This window comes from Aquarana catesbeiana, linkage group LG04 (genome assembly GCF_042186555.1).
Source record: "Aquarana catesbeiana isolate 2022-GZ linkage group LG04, ASM4218655v1, whole genome shotgun sequence".
NCBI lineage: Eukaryota > Metazoa > Chordata > Amphibia > Anura > Ranidae > Aquarana > Aquarana catesbeiana.
This window is the reverse complement of record NC_133327.1, coordinates 118,681,037-118,696,368: the sequence shown is the minus strand read 5'-3', so window position 1 is coordinate 118,696,368 and position 15,332 is coordinate 118,681,037.

Sequence of the window (15,332 nt, the reverse complement as noted above, 5' to 3'; positions counted from 1 at the left end):
ATTAAAATTAGACTGGAGAAACTTAACATTAATAAATCACCGGGACCAGATGGCTTGCATCCGAGGGTACTTAGGGAACTCAGTCAGGTGATTGCCAGACCATTGTTCCTAATTTTTACAGACAGTCTATTGACTGGAATGGTACCAGCTGATTGGAGAAAAGCCAATGTAGCACCAATATTTAAAAAGGGCCCAAAAAACATCCCTGGGAATTACAGACCAGTTAGCCTAACATCAATAGTATGTAAACTCTTGGAGGGGATGATAAGGGACTATATACAAGATTTTAGTAATAAGAATGATATCATTAGCAGTAATCAGCATGGATTCATGAAGAATCGTTCTTGCCAAACCAATCTATTAACCTTCTATGAGGAGGTGAGTTGCCATCTAGATAAAGGAAGGCCCGTAGACGTGGTGTATCTGGATTTTGCAAAAGCATTTGACACAGTTCCCCATAAACGTTTACTGTACAAAATAAGGTGCGTTGGCATGGACTATAGGGTGAGTACATGGATTGAAAACTGGCTACAAGGGCGTGTTCAGAGGGTGGGGATAAATGGGGAGTACTCAGAATGGTCAGGGGTGGGTAGTGGGGTTCCCCAGGGTTCTGTGCTGGGACCAATCCTATTTAATTTGTTCATAAACGACCTGGAGGATGGGATAAACAGTTCAATCTCTGTATTTGCAGACGATACTAAGCTAAGCAGGGCAATAACTATTCCGCAGGATGTGGAAATCTTGCAAAAAGACCTGAACAAATTAATGGGGTGGGCGACTACATGGCAAATGAGGTTCAATGTAGGAAAATTTAAAATAATGCATTTGGGTGGCAAAAATATGAATGCAATCTATACACTGGGGGGAGAACCTCTGGGGGAATCTAGGATGGAAAAGGACCTGGGGGTCCTAGTGGATGATAGGCTCAGCAATGGCATGCAATGCCAAGCTGCTGCTAATAAAGCAAACAGAATATTGGCATGCATTAAAAGGGGGATCAACTGCAGAGATAAAACGATAATTCTCCCGCTCTACAAGACTCTGGTCCGCCCGCACCTGGAGTATGCTGTCCAGTTCTGGGCACCAGTCCTCAGGAGGGACGTACTGGAAATGGAGCGAGTACAAAGAAGGGCAACAAAGCTAATAAAGGGTCTGGAGGATCTTAGTTATAAGGAAAGGTTGCGAGCACTGAACTTATTCTCTCTGGAGAAGAGACGCTTAAGAGGGGATATGATTTCAATTTACAAATACTGTACTGGTGACCCCACAATAGGGATAAAACTTTTTCGCAGAAGAGAGTTTAATAAGACTCGTGGCCACTCATTACAATTAGAAGAAAAGAGGTTTAACCTTAAACTACGTAGAGGGTTCTTTACTGTAAGAGCGGCAAGGATGTGGAATTCCCTTCCACAGGCGGTGGTCTCAGCGGGGAGCATTGATAGCTTCAAGAAACTATTAGATAATCACCTGAATGACCGCAATATACAGGGATATGTAATGTAATACTGACACATAATCACACACATAGGTTGGACTTGATGGACTTGTGTCTTTTTTCAACCTCACCTACTATGTAACTATGTAACTATGTAACTATGTACTATGAGTCCAACCTATGTGTGTGTGATTATATGTCAGTATTACATTGTATATCCCTGTATGTTGCAGTCATTCAGGTGCTTAGCTAATAGTTTTTTTAAACTATCGATGCTCCCTACTGAGACTACCGCCTGTGACGCACCAACTAGAAACAAGGCGTTACTAGATCTACTGATTACCAACAATACAGACCTGATCACAGAAATATGGGGCAATTTAGAAAACAGCGATCACAGGTCAATTGGCTTCAGCATAAATCACACAAATAGGAAACACGAGGGGAACACAAAGACACTGAATTTCAAAAGAGCCAACTTCCCTAAACTACGAACCTTGCTAGAAGATATAAATTGGGATACATCTTAGAAACAAAGAACACAGAGGAGAGATGGGTTTTCTTTAAGAGCATATTAACCCTTTCATGACTAAGCCTATTTTTGAAATGTGGTGTTTACAAGTTAAAATCCGTATTTTTTGCTAGAAAATTACTTAGAGTTCCCAAACATGATATATATTTTTTTAGCAGAGAATCTAGAGAATAAAATGGAGATTGTTACAATATTTTATATCACACGGTATTTGTGTAGTGGTGTTTTAAACGCAAATTTTTGGAAAAGGGACACTTTCATGAATTTTAAAAAATCCAAACAGTAAAGTTACCCCAATTTTTTTGTATAATGTGAAAGATGATGTTACGCTGAGTAAATAGATACCAAACATGTCACCCTTTATAATTGCACGCACTCGTGGAATGGCGACAAACTACGGTACCTATGAATTTCCATAGGTGACACTTTAAATGTTTTTTACGGTTACCAGGTTTGAGTTACAGAGGAGGTCTAGGGCTAGAATTATTGCTCTCACTCTGGCGATCGCGGCGATACCTCACATGTGTGATTTGAACACCATTTACATATGCGGGCGCGACTTCCGTATGCGTTTTCTTCGCTGCACGAGCTCGCGGGGACAGGGGCGCTTTAAAAAAGTATTTTTTTTTTTTTTTTTTTTATACTTGTAAATTGTATTAAAAAAAAAAAAACTTTTTTTTTAATTTTATTGCTGTCACAAGGAATGTAAACATCCCTTGTGACAGTAATAGGTGGTGACAGGTACTCTTTAGGGAGGGATCGGGGGTCTAAAAGACCCCCGATCCCTCCTTTGCACTTCACAGTATTCAGATTGCTGAAAACGTATATTTGTATATTTTTTTAAAACTGGCGCCATTGGCAGCCGAGTAAACAGGAAGTGACGTCATGACGTCGCTTCCGCGTTTACATTGAGAAGGCTGGAACGAAGCCACCCACAGCTTCGTTCCAGCTCGCCCCCAGCCGCCAAAGGTGGCCGATTGGACACCGGGCTTCCCGATCGCATGGGAGGCCCGGTAAGAGCGGCGGGAGGCGGCGGGAGGGGGGGTGTCCCCTCCCGCTCCTCGGTATAACAGCCGAGCGGCTTTTAGCCGCATCGGTTGTTATACTCGGATAGCCGATTGCCCGCTCTAAACAACGGTACCGGGATGATGCCTGCAGCTGCGGGCATCATCCCGGTATAACCCCGGAAAGCCGAGTACGCAGATGTGCGTACGGTCGGCGGGAAGGGGTTAAATAAGGGCATTAGCCAGTGCATCCCATTGGGAAATAAATTTAAAAGAGCAAAAAAGTCCTGGATGGCTTAACTCCAATGTAAAAATGCATATAAAAGCAAAGGAGAAGGCCTTCAAATAATGCAAGGCTGAGGGATCATCATCAGTATTCAGACTTTACAAGAATGCAACAAGATATGTAAGGGTGAAATTAGGGCGACTAAGATAGAACATGAAAGACACATAGTGGAGGAGAGCAAAAAAAATCCCAAGAAATGCTTCAAGTATATAAACAGTAAAAAAGGGAAGACAGACCATATTGGCCCCATAAAGAATGAGGAAGGACAAAGGATGGGGAGATGGCGAGGGTATTGAATTTATTCTTCTCCTCAGTCTGCATGTGGGAATCGGTGGGCTTCAATAACCAAAACTGCAGTGTTTGTCCTGAAACATCACAGGAAGCACCCTCATGATGAGGACTTAGGGAACTCAGTCAAGTAAATGCCAGACCATTGTTCCTGATTTTTACTGACAGTATACTGACTGGAATGGTACCAGCTGATTAGAGAAAAGCCAATATAGCACCAATATTTACAAAAGGGCCAAAATACATCCCTGGGAATTAGTGAAAAGGGGGACGTATGAGAATTAAGTGGTGTGCAAGCCTGCCGACACCCTGGAAAAATGTTCAAAGAAAGAATATTTGCAACAAAGTGCATATAGGAGACTGCCCCTTTGGACTTTACAAGGCAGGAAAAAAGTGTGGAGAGTGGATATATGTATAAAAGGCACAAAGTGCCAACTTTATTGATATACAAAAAGTAAGAATTTTAAAAGGCAAAATACAGTTCACTAGTTGAAGACAATGATCAAAATGAGTTGATATAGAATGTTTAGAACATACAATAAATATCACCCAAAGCTAGCAATCCCAATAAGCTGCTCCAATAGGAGTTGGGTGCGGTTAGGGGTTGGTAACTATCGTGTACATTCCCACATGTTTAGGAAAAACCGTAATCGGACATGTATATTCCTTCTTCAGGGGGGTTTACACAATTGGGTAAAAATGTTCTTTTATCTGAAACATAAATATATATTCATGTGATGACACAATGACATAACAAAAACATCAAGGAAAAGTCTGTCATACAAATGTAAAGAAATGCCAAATAAGTAGTACTTACATAATCAGACTCATTGGGGAAGGGTAAAAACAAACAGGGAAAGTACTTGCTGGCTGCAAAGGTCCACAGATGGCAGTGTCTATGTGTCCATGGGCCGGTCTGCAGGGGCACATTCACAAGAGACGCCCAGTCCACCTGACAGCGAAAACAATTGTCACTGTAGGAGAAAGTTGTATAAAAAAATTCAAAAAATCCTCATAAAGTAAGGAGGAAAGTGGAGGGAGGTACAAAAAGCATTCAGGGCAGACAGCCATGTCTATGAATGGCTTATCAAAGACATAGTATTTACCTTAGACTGGACGTTTTGAGTGTACTGCTGACATCCCGATAGCGGCCAGTGAACTGACACAGGCTGTTCGGGGGTGAGCATTAAAATACCTGTTTAATAAGGGAATTAGCCAATAGGAAGGAAGGCAAGCACCTCCGCCAGTGCAGCTGCGTGTGAGCGCAGCCTAATGGCGAAAGTCAAGGCATCCCTCTGACGCGGGGGCGCGTGGCATAGCCACGCCCAAAATGGGCGTGATGACATCACGCGTCGGCTCGTCACCAGCGGGTAAGGACTCGCCGATTGTCAAGGAGACGACGGCGAGAACGTGAACACGCTCTTCCTCGCGCAGCCATGGTAGGGCGAAGACAGAAACAAGTCCGTCATGAGCCCCCCCTGCGCGAGTACAGCTTACCCGCCGGGTGTCTGTGCAAAAGCAGAGGTGGCGGGGGCACAAGATTGCGGGCCATCTAGTGGATAGAAATGGAATAATAGCCGGCAGGTTTACATTAAAAAAAAAAAACGAAAATGCAAAAAACAAAAAGAGAACAAAGAAATGGGAAAATAATTACATAAAACATGAATATGCAATATGCTAACATATAGTCATAGCATTAAGCATGTAAACATATAAAGCAAATAGGAGCTAGAAATAACCAATATTAGGTAGCTCAACAACACTTTAACAGTTCATATAAAAGAGGCTTAACAACTTGGTGGCAGTCCATATGATGGGAATATCCTTGGTATGGTAAACTTTGAAAGTTCAAGGGTACAGTAGAAACAATGTTATTATAGCCAGGGAAGCAGAGAAGGAGGAAAATCTCATGGCATCCCTGGGATTAATTGCTCATTATTAGCATGATTATGATGATAGATCAGTGCCCAAGAAGAGAAAAAGAAGAGGAAGAGAAAAAAAGGGAAGAAAATGAACAAAAGAAAGGGGAAAAGGGAAGAAGGGGGCATCACAGGGTATATATAAAAAGGAGAGTATATTAATGGACAAGGGATCTCAGAGGTTTAGTTCACAGACCAATGGCATGCAATGCCAAGCTGCTCCTAACAAAGCAAACAAAATATTAGCATGCATTAAAAAGGGGATTAACTCCAGGGATAAAGCGATAATTCTCCCGCTCTACAATACTTTGGTCTGGCCTCACCTAGAGTATGCTGTCCAGTTCTGGGCACCAGTCCTCAGGAAGGATGTACTGGAAATGGAGAGAGTACAAAGAAGGGCAACATAGCTAATAAAGGGTCTGGAGGATCTTAGTTGCGAGCACTGAACTTATTCTCTCTGGAGAAGAAACACTTGAGAGGGGATATGATTTATAAACACCGTACTGGCGACCCCACAATAGGGATAAAACTTTTTCGTGGAAGGGAGTTTAATAAGACACATAGCCAGTCATTCAAATTAGAAGAAAGAGGTTTACCCTTAAACTGCGTAGAGGGTTCTTTGCTGTAAGAGCAGCAAGGATGTGAAATTCCCTTCCACAGGCAGTGGTTTCAGTGGGAGGAATAAATAGTTTAAAAAAACTATTAGATAAGCACCTGGACGACCGTAACATACAGGGATATACAATGAAATACTGACATATAATCACACACATAGGTTGGACTTGATGGAATTGTGTCTTTTTTCAACCTCACCTACTATGTAACTATGTATAATCTAAAATATTAATAACCTGTGACCTGAATTGGCTATAAAACTCTACCCTTAAATCGAACTGAAGGAGATGGGTTTTGCTATGGAGCTCTGAGTAGTCATGTTACAAACCGAGTAGCTTTTAGTTTGCTGTCTTTGACCTGCTAATAGAGGGCTGTCTTTCTGGCAGTTATTAGCGCATTTCATTCATAGTGACAGGCCCACTATAAGCCATGGCTGCCAGGGTGTGAACTATCCCTATGCTGTCACTGTCCTCATTCTCTATGCAGCACAATAATATCTCTAGAACATATCCCATAATCCAGCTGTCTCTTTTTACCTCATTTCATTCTGTCTGCTCCCCTATATAAAACATCCTTTTTTTTAATACAAAATCCCCCCCAAAACTCCTCCCTATGTTTATAACTTATTTCAGATTCTTCTGCTGAAGCTTTAAAAGAAATCTGTTTGTTTGAGGGCAGAATTAGATGTGACCAGCGTTTTATTGTGACATAAAAACCATATTTCTTCCCCAGAAGATTAAAAAATAAAATCGGTTAATAAGAAAAGCTGTCAGCGACAGAAAATAGTTGACATAATCCGTTTATCCTGCTAGCAATAAAGATATTGGTCCTTGGGAGTCTGTCTCCTCTCTCATGTTATGTTGCCCAAAACATTATCTTCACAGCATTCTGATGGATTAAGCAGTCACATGTGAGATAGCAACCAAATGACAGATGCAAAAAAAAAATCTATATATATAATATTATGTTGGTCCTCCTCCTGCTCTGTGTTTCTTTTTCTCATTTTCTTTTAGCTGCTGTTTATACATATATATCGCTGAAAGAGTTTGATAATGTTGTCTAGTTGGGCTTGGTTCAGATAGATTTCCTTCCGTGCATACCGATTCCAGCAGACTCATTTAATAAGATGGCGCAAAGAGCAAACACAATATGAAGCATGCCGTAATCCATACCAACCAATCATATTCACGTGAACTGTAGACAGCACAACAAAACATAGATTTGTGTTTCTGGTTATTATGAGTTACTGGATAAGCTCAATAAAGATGTGCACAGCGAAAAAATTTGTTTTGTTTCGGATTCATTTCTTAAGCATTTCGTTTTGTTTTATTTGTTATGCTAGAATGATTTGTTTTCAGAATTTGTTTTGTATATTTGGATTTGGGTCGTATATTCATTATTCCGAATCTATTCATATTTTCGGAAGTTATTTCGGAAGATTCGGATTCATTATGTTATGTTATGATTCGGAGATCCACCTCTATCCAACCCAAACCCAATAGGTTGGAATCATATTATTTCACTTTTATACCTTACTGTAACTATTTATTGTGATGTTTCCATTTCATAGAAATGAAGTAGTGCATTTTTTATCATTCACGAAATGCTCACCAGAATAAAAACAAATGGATCCAAATCAATTTGAATCATTTGTTATGTCGTTACATTATTTCTGATGCGTCAAGCATTAATATAAGGCCCAAATTATTGAATCCTGTCACCTGAATGAAACAAATGAATATGAATGAATTTGTAGTTTTCGTTATAACTTATAGTGGATTCCTTGAAATTCGCTACTATTGTGATACAGAAATTCTGATACACCTTACACTTCAAATAGAAAAAATTTGGGCTGAATTTTGATTTTTGATAACAAAACGAGTTGGAAATGTCTACTCGGTTATCACATATTATTGTTCATGCAACTAGTGCCTGTTTGAATATTACAGAATGTCCCATTGTCAGTAATAGGGTGCAGATATTGAATAGCTTCAAACTGTCCCTTATTTGGAGGGATGTCACTCTTCTCCTCTTTAGGTGTCCCTCTTTCTGATGTATAGACCTTAATAAAAAATGTATTATTTAACCAGAAAACGAACACTTAACTGCTCTATTATTCATTTTGTTGTTCAAAAAAGCTAGTAGAAGGGAAGGTGGTGAAAAAAAATAAATGCACCTGTGGGTTTAAAGTGATACTAAAGTCATTTTTTTTCATTAAAAATAACAAATATGTCATACTTACCTGCTCTATGTGGTAGTGGTTTTGCACAGAGCAGCCCAGATCCTCCACCTCTCGGGTTCCTCTTCGGTGCTCCTGGCCCCTCCCTCCTGTTGAGTGCCCCCACAGCAAGCATATTGCTATGGGGGCATCCGAGCCGAGCCGCAGCTCCCTATGTCCATTCAGACACAGAGCCGTGGCCCCACCCCCTTTCTCTCATCATTGGTTTACTGACTTTGATTGACAGCAGCGGGATTCAATGGCATCATGTTGCATATCTCAGCCAATGAGGAGGGAGACTCCCCGACAACCAAGTCTCTCGAGTAATATCGCTGGATCTAAATGGACCTCAGGTAAGTATAAGTGGGGCTGAGGAGGACTGCTGCACGCAGAAGATTTTTTATCTTAACGCATAACCATATACTGTAACCATTTAACCATAAAGACCCTTTTACACCTTTGTGGCACGTTGCGGTAACCCATGTGGTTATGCACAGCATTTTAAATGTGCCCAAATTCTGTGAGGCAACGTAGTTCCAAAGCAAATGCATTACACCAGACCATAATGCAAGCTAACACACTTCCATGTTCTGTGGTGTGCTAAAAATGGTGCATGTCTGTTTTTTGAAACAATATGGTGCATTGTCAACCTATTCATTTCAACAAGATTCCTTAAAGAGGAACTGCAGTCTGCTCACATAATTTGTAATAAAAACATATTTGCCATTCTGAAGCTTCCCTGCAACAACTTTGCATATTATTTTATATATACTGTGATTCTGTACTTGCCAAATATACTGCAGAAATCTCCCTCCACTAAGTCTGGCAGCAATCATTTTAACTGTAGGCAGCTGAAGCTGCTGCTTGTTCACTTCCTGGATTTACACAGACACACAGAGGCACACATCCAGCTCTCCAGCCCTGCAACTCTCATTGGCCCTCTTATAACTCATCCCCCCTCCCTTCTTGGCAAACACTGACCTACCTGACATACATGCACATACACTGACCTACCTACCTGACATACATACACTGAGCTACCTACCTGACATAACTGACCTACCTGACCAGGAGACAGACTTCATGTGTCCTGCAGCAGCTCAGCTCAGTCGTGGTGTGCGGTGCGCGCTGCGCCCACCATCATGACAGCAGGCAGCCAAAGGAGGAGAGGAGAGCCGAGCGGGGATCTCACAGTGATGTGGTGCAGCAGCCGCATTGTAATTCCCACCTTCTGGAGCCTGCAGTGCCTATGATGAACATCACACATCCCGTGGGACATCCATCATAGGCACTGCAGGCTCCAGAAGGCGGGACCTGCTATGTCAGTTGGCTGCACTCGGCGGCGCTCGGGATAAGATTGGTCCTCGGTGGTGGGGCTCAGGGCTAACAATAGAATGGTGCATGCCTGAGACCCGGGGATTTTCAGGAACCCATTCGGGGCTCCAGCCCCCCCCCCCCCCTCCCGACACCACTGTGAGCAGCATTCCCTTTTGGATACATTTTTTTCAATATCAGTAGAACCTCTGTCTCATAACCATACTTACTTAGTTACACAATATTTTAAGCCAGATTAGGGCCAGTAAAACAAAAATATTCTGGGTAAAAAAAAACACAAAAATTTTGTTCCTATAGGCTCTGTTGATAAATATCAGACCCTGGTAGTGATACAAAAGAACACAGAAAAATACCTGTGTATCCAAGCCCTGAAACAGATTATCAGTTGGGAGGTGACAGAGAAACAGTTATTTCTCATTTGACTTTTATCATATAACAACTGGACCTCTTGGAAAATCTACAAAATTTGAATTCATTTCAGAACATCATCGTTATTCTCAATAGAGCTTGATTGTAGATGGGGCAGGAAAAACGGAATTGTAAGCAAGTTTAAAAAATGAGAATAATGCATAATTTATACATCAATGAAATGTGTTGGTATTAAAAAAAACTCGGCATTTACAAGACATCCAGTTTAATCACCTTTATCACTGCAGAATCGTAAGTGGGAAGAGTGAAAATATAGAGTGTTTCTGACTTTCAGCAGGAGTGGAGGGAGAATTTCATTTAATCATGTCTGCGCGGTAGTTATGGATTTTCATTATGATTATCAATGCTGTTGCTACTGTGGATAATATTAATACCCATAGTAATGATGCATGAAGCTTCAAGTGTAATTTCTGCACTCTCCTTGTCTCCTATTAAATTGTTACCACTTCATCATTTGTGTAGAACGGCGCGTTTCAATTAATCTTCCCATATCAGCAGCCTTAAATTAATATAGATCATGATTCATTAGCTTATCTGTGCTGTAGTCTTGGAAGATCATTTATAAAGATCTAAAAACCACAGCTAAGTGATGGCCTTCTCATTTGCTCCTCTCCTGTTCAGTGTGGCTTCATTAACCGGCTCCGCTCACAAGGAAAATTCTGATGCTTGGTGAGCAGGAAACATATTATAGTTCGCATTTATTGCCAGAAAGTGTCTATTGCAAAGGCCATAATACTAGGAAAGGATGGAGCCTGTAAATAATAGGAAGGGTGCTGAAGGCTATGCCTGCATCGGCAGTGTAAAACCTAATCTATTATTTACTGATAATATGATTTAAAATAGCATTGGCTATAATTAAAATGTAAACCTTAAACTGAATAAATTTAATAATGCTTTTCCCTGCACCATTTTGATACCCCCCAATATTTTTTGTGGTGATTCCTGTATTTCTTCTTGTTTCAACCTGGTCATCCTGCCAGTGTTGAGTTTCCTGCATCATTTTCATGTACATGCTGCCAACCTAGCAGTGTGAGCACGTTGGCGCAGTGTTGGTATAAGGTCATATGGCGCCCAGGGCAAAGATGCCAAACCGCACCCCCCACTCCCGCTCCCCCCTTTATGATGTGCAGGCTTAGGGGATCCTACGCCCAACAGTCACCTGCTTGTCAAAATGACTGCAGCTGTCACTACTCCTGTCAGTTTTGTAACAGAAGGAAGGCACCCTCATCCCTACAGTAAACCATTGTGCCCAGGGCAGCCACCCCTCTCGCCCACCTCTTGTCCTGGCCCTATGTAGGTGCATGGGTTGTCATCAGGCTATAGGAAGCACTGGTAATGTTGAGACTGGAGGAGGAATGGGGGTGCCCTGTAGGGCTGCCACTAGAAATCACAGGGCCCCTGCATAGCCTACCTGACAGGCCCACCCTACACTCCAAAAATATAAAAACTATGTTTTTATAAAAAAATTATGGAAATAATTATTACCGGACACAAACATAATATAACTTACAAAATTCCTGATAAATCTAAAAGATAAAACTGCATTGAGTTTATAAAAAAAGGCCTGTGTGTAAATGAGGCCTTGGGGCTCATTCACAAAGGTGCTGTGGCCTGTACAGTGTGAATCAGTGTTTTTTTATTTTTTTAATGTGACTATTGCTGTGTGCAGGCAGCCTATTTTACAATATGGGGATGCAGCAGCTGTAGCATGTGGGTACAGGTGTACGACCCCAAACACAGACAGTTTACAATCAGGACCAATCACCCGCACCTGCACAAATTAGGACCTGTGGCTATTTTTATACAGCCACTGCACCTTATCCTCATAGAATAACATATAATTTTTTTACAATTTGTTATTTTTGAATTATTCTTTACATTTTCTTTTTTATTTTTTTTTTTTACAATGCTATTGGGGGGGGGGGGGGGGCTTGGGCAAAATATTGGGGTCTAAACAGACCCTTGACATCTCTCCTTTGAGACAGAGAAAGGAATTGAGGACATGGATTCTTCAAATCCTTGCGCTGTAGACTCAGTTGTACTGAAGACGAATGGGCAGGACACCGAGGTTCCTCTCCATTCATAAACGGAAGCAGAGTAAACAGTTTACTCTGCTTCAGTTTTGAATGGACACAGAAGCAATCACTACCGATCGCTCACTGTGTCCAATTCAGAAAAGAAGGGGCCGGTAAATTACATATTTACCAGCCCCTTCCCCCACTCTACATCCCCCTGTGTACCTGCAGAAGCCAGTGGGAGAGGGAAGCCAGCGGCACTGCGGAGAGGACGAGGGGGCAGTGGCGCAAAAAGGAGGAATCAGATGTGAGCAGCACATGGAGAGGGATTGATGCAGCGTGGTGAGGGGACAATTATAGAATGATGCACAGTGTCTGTGTCTCTCCCTCCAGCACCTGAAAGCTGGCGGCAGGGAGAAGGGGAGAAACCAGCTTTTAGCTGCTGTAGGGAGAGACACAGATGCAGTGCATCATTCTGTAATTGTCCTCCCTTCCCACCGCACCGATCCCCCTGCTGCTCGGGCTGCCCCCCTTGGTGCCCAGGTCCCCTACAGGAGGCCCAGTAGTTCCCCCATTGGCGGCCCTGGTGCCCTGTACTACATGCTTCCAGCCACTGCCAGAGGACAGAGCCTTAGTGGTTAAGTGATAGCTAAAGAACATACTTAAAACAAGGTATTATCAAAGACCTGGCAACAGTGTTGGTAGGATGGAGGTGTACTGATTGTGTTGGTTTAACTGGACGGATTGGGTATTTTTTCAACCATATTAATCATGTAACTATGTACCTATGCATTAGTGAACTTTTGTACAATAATCCAAAGCTAACAACTAGCAAAACTAAACCCACTCTCTGTATTAAACAAGCCACTATATTTTTACCATGTTTGTTATAGGATTCTTATGCCCCGTACACACGGTCGGATTTTCCGATGGACATTGTCCGATCGGAGCGTGTTGTCGGAAATTCCGACCGTGTGTGGGCGCCATCGGACATTTTCCATCGGATTTTCCGACACACAAAGTTGGACAGCAGGAGATAAAATTTTCCGACAACAAAATCCGATCGCGTCAATTCCGACCGTGTGTGGCCTGTTCCGACGCACAAAGTGCCACGCATGCTCAGAAGAAATTCCGACACGGGACAGCTCGTTCTGGTAAACTTAGCGTTCGCAATGGATACAGCACTTTCGTCACGCTGCAATGTAAAAAATGGTTTAATACAGCGCACTCTCTTCTTCTTTATAATGTGACAAGAATTAAGTTGTTTTGCTGCTCATATTCACACACACTTCTCACAAACTTTTATTTGTGTTTTTTTAGTGGGATTCCCTCAATATATTGTTATTAGTTGTCACATCTGACAGTTTTATATTTTTTATGTTTTTTTTTTTTTTTGTTTTTAAGACTTTTTTTTTCTTTAATGTTTGGATTTTTTCCAAGGCTGATCTTTGTTCAATGTTATTTTTATTTTTACTCCAGAATATTTTTGTGTGTGTTTTGTGTGTCAAGTTACCCCAACACCATTGATATCTTTTATTATTTAATCTCAAGGAGATTTTTTGTTGTTGGTGACCCTTGTTCATTTCACATTGTATATTAGAAATGTACCTGAATCCTCACAAACTGTCATTTTTGAAGTAAAACACATAGGAGAGTATAATTCAAAACAAAAATCCTTTATTAAGGGATCAGAACCAAACAAAGAGGAAGGCAACACTGGATCAACAGCAGAAATTAGTGAAGCCTGGGACCCCCACGGCAGACATCAATTCTTAAACATCAAAATTGGTGGCCTGAGGAGTCCATATATAAGGGAGGGCAGTCTGGTCCGGGATTCACAGAGACTCGGATAGCAGCAGATGACATCTGTGTCCCCAGGCTGTGGTACAAGAGGCTGCATCTTTTGGCCGACCAGACTGGATCCAGGGCAATCACTCTCTGGTCTTCCTTCCACACTTCCTTCCGGGCTGTGGCTGTGCTGTTGGAGATGTGGCAGGAGGAGGAGTAGGACCTGGAGGAGGAGGAGGAGGAGGACTGGGAGGACCTGGAGGAGGACTGGGAGGACCTGGAGTAGGGATGAGCCGAACACCCCCCGGTTCGGTTCGCACCAGAACCCGCGAACGGACCGAAAGTTTGCACGAACGTTAGAACCCCATTGATGTCTATGGGACTCGAACGTTCGAAATCAAAAGTGCTCATTTTAAAGGCTAATTTGCATGGTATTGTCCTAAAAAGGGTTTGGGGACCCGGGTCCTACCCCAGGGGACATGTATCAATGCAAAAAAAACTTTTAAAAACGGCCGTTTTTTCGGGAGCAGTGATTTTAATGATGCTTAAAGTAAAAAAAAAAAAGTGAAATATTCCTTTAAATATCGTACCTGGGGGGTGTCTATAGTATGCCTGTAAAGTGACGCGTGTTTCCCATGTTTAGAACAGTCCCTGCACCAAATGTCATTTTTAAAGGAAAAAATCTCATTTAAAACTGCTTGCGGGTTTAATGTCATGTCGGGTCATGGCAATATGGATGAAAATCAGTGAGACAAACGGCATGGGTACCCCCCAGTCCATTACCAGGCCCTTTGGGTCTTGTATGGATATTAAGGGGAACCCCGCACCCAAATTAAAATAAGGAAAGGTGTGGGGCCACCAGGCCCTATATACTCTGAACAGCAGTATACAGGCGGTGCAAACAAGACAGGGACTGTAGGTTTGTTGTTAAGTAGAATCTGTTTGTAATTTTGAACATTTTTAACGTGTTTAGCTCCAGCCAAAAAATCTTTTCTAAGCTTTTTGGAAAACATAGGGAAGGGTTATCACCCCTGTGACATTTGTTTTGCTGTCTTTCCTCCTCTTCAGAAGATTTCACCTCACTTTTTTGTCCCAATGAAAAATGTTTTTTGAAAATTTGGGTTTTTTTGTGGAACAAGGATTGGAAAGCATCAGTGGAAAGGAGAAATTGTTTTCCCATATTAACTCTTACAGGAGAGAATTTCCCTTCCTAGGGGTAGATTTCATCTCACTTCCTGTTGTCTCCTTCCGTTTGCAAGTAGGAGTCGTTTGTAAGTTAGATGTTTGAAAGTAGGGTCCTGCCCTATATACTCAGCAGAAATTTGGGCCTTAGGTGTTGCTGTGGCCACAACACTGTAAGCCTTCACAGGGCCCTGCTGTGAAATATTAGATCAAGAATTGTAATTACATGCCCCTGTTGAACAGGAGCTGAAAAATTAGGCCTTAGGCACTGGTGCTGGTGCCACAA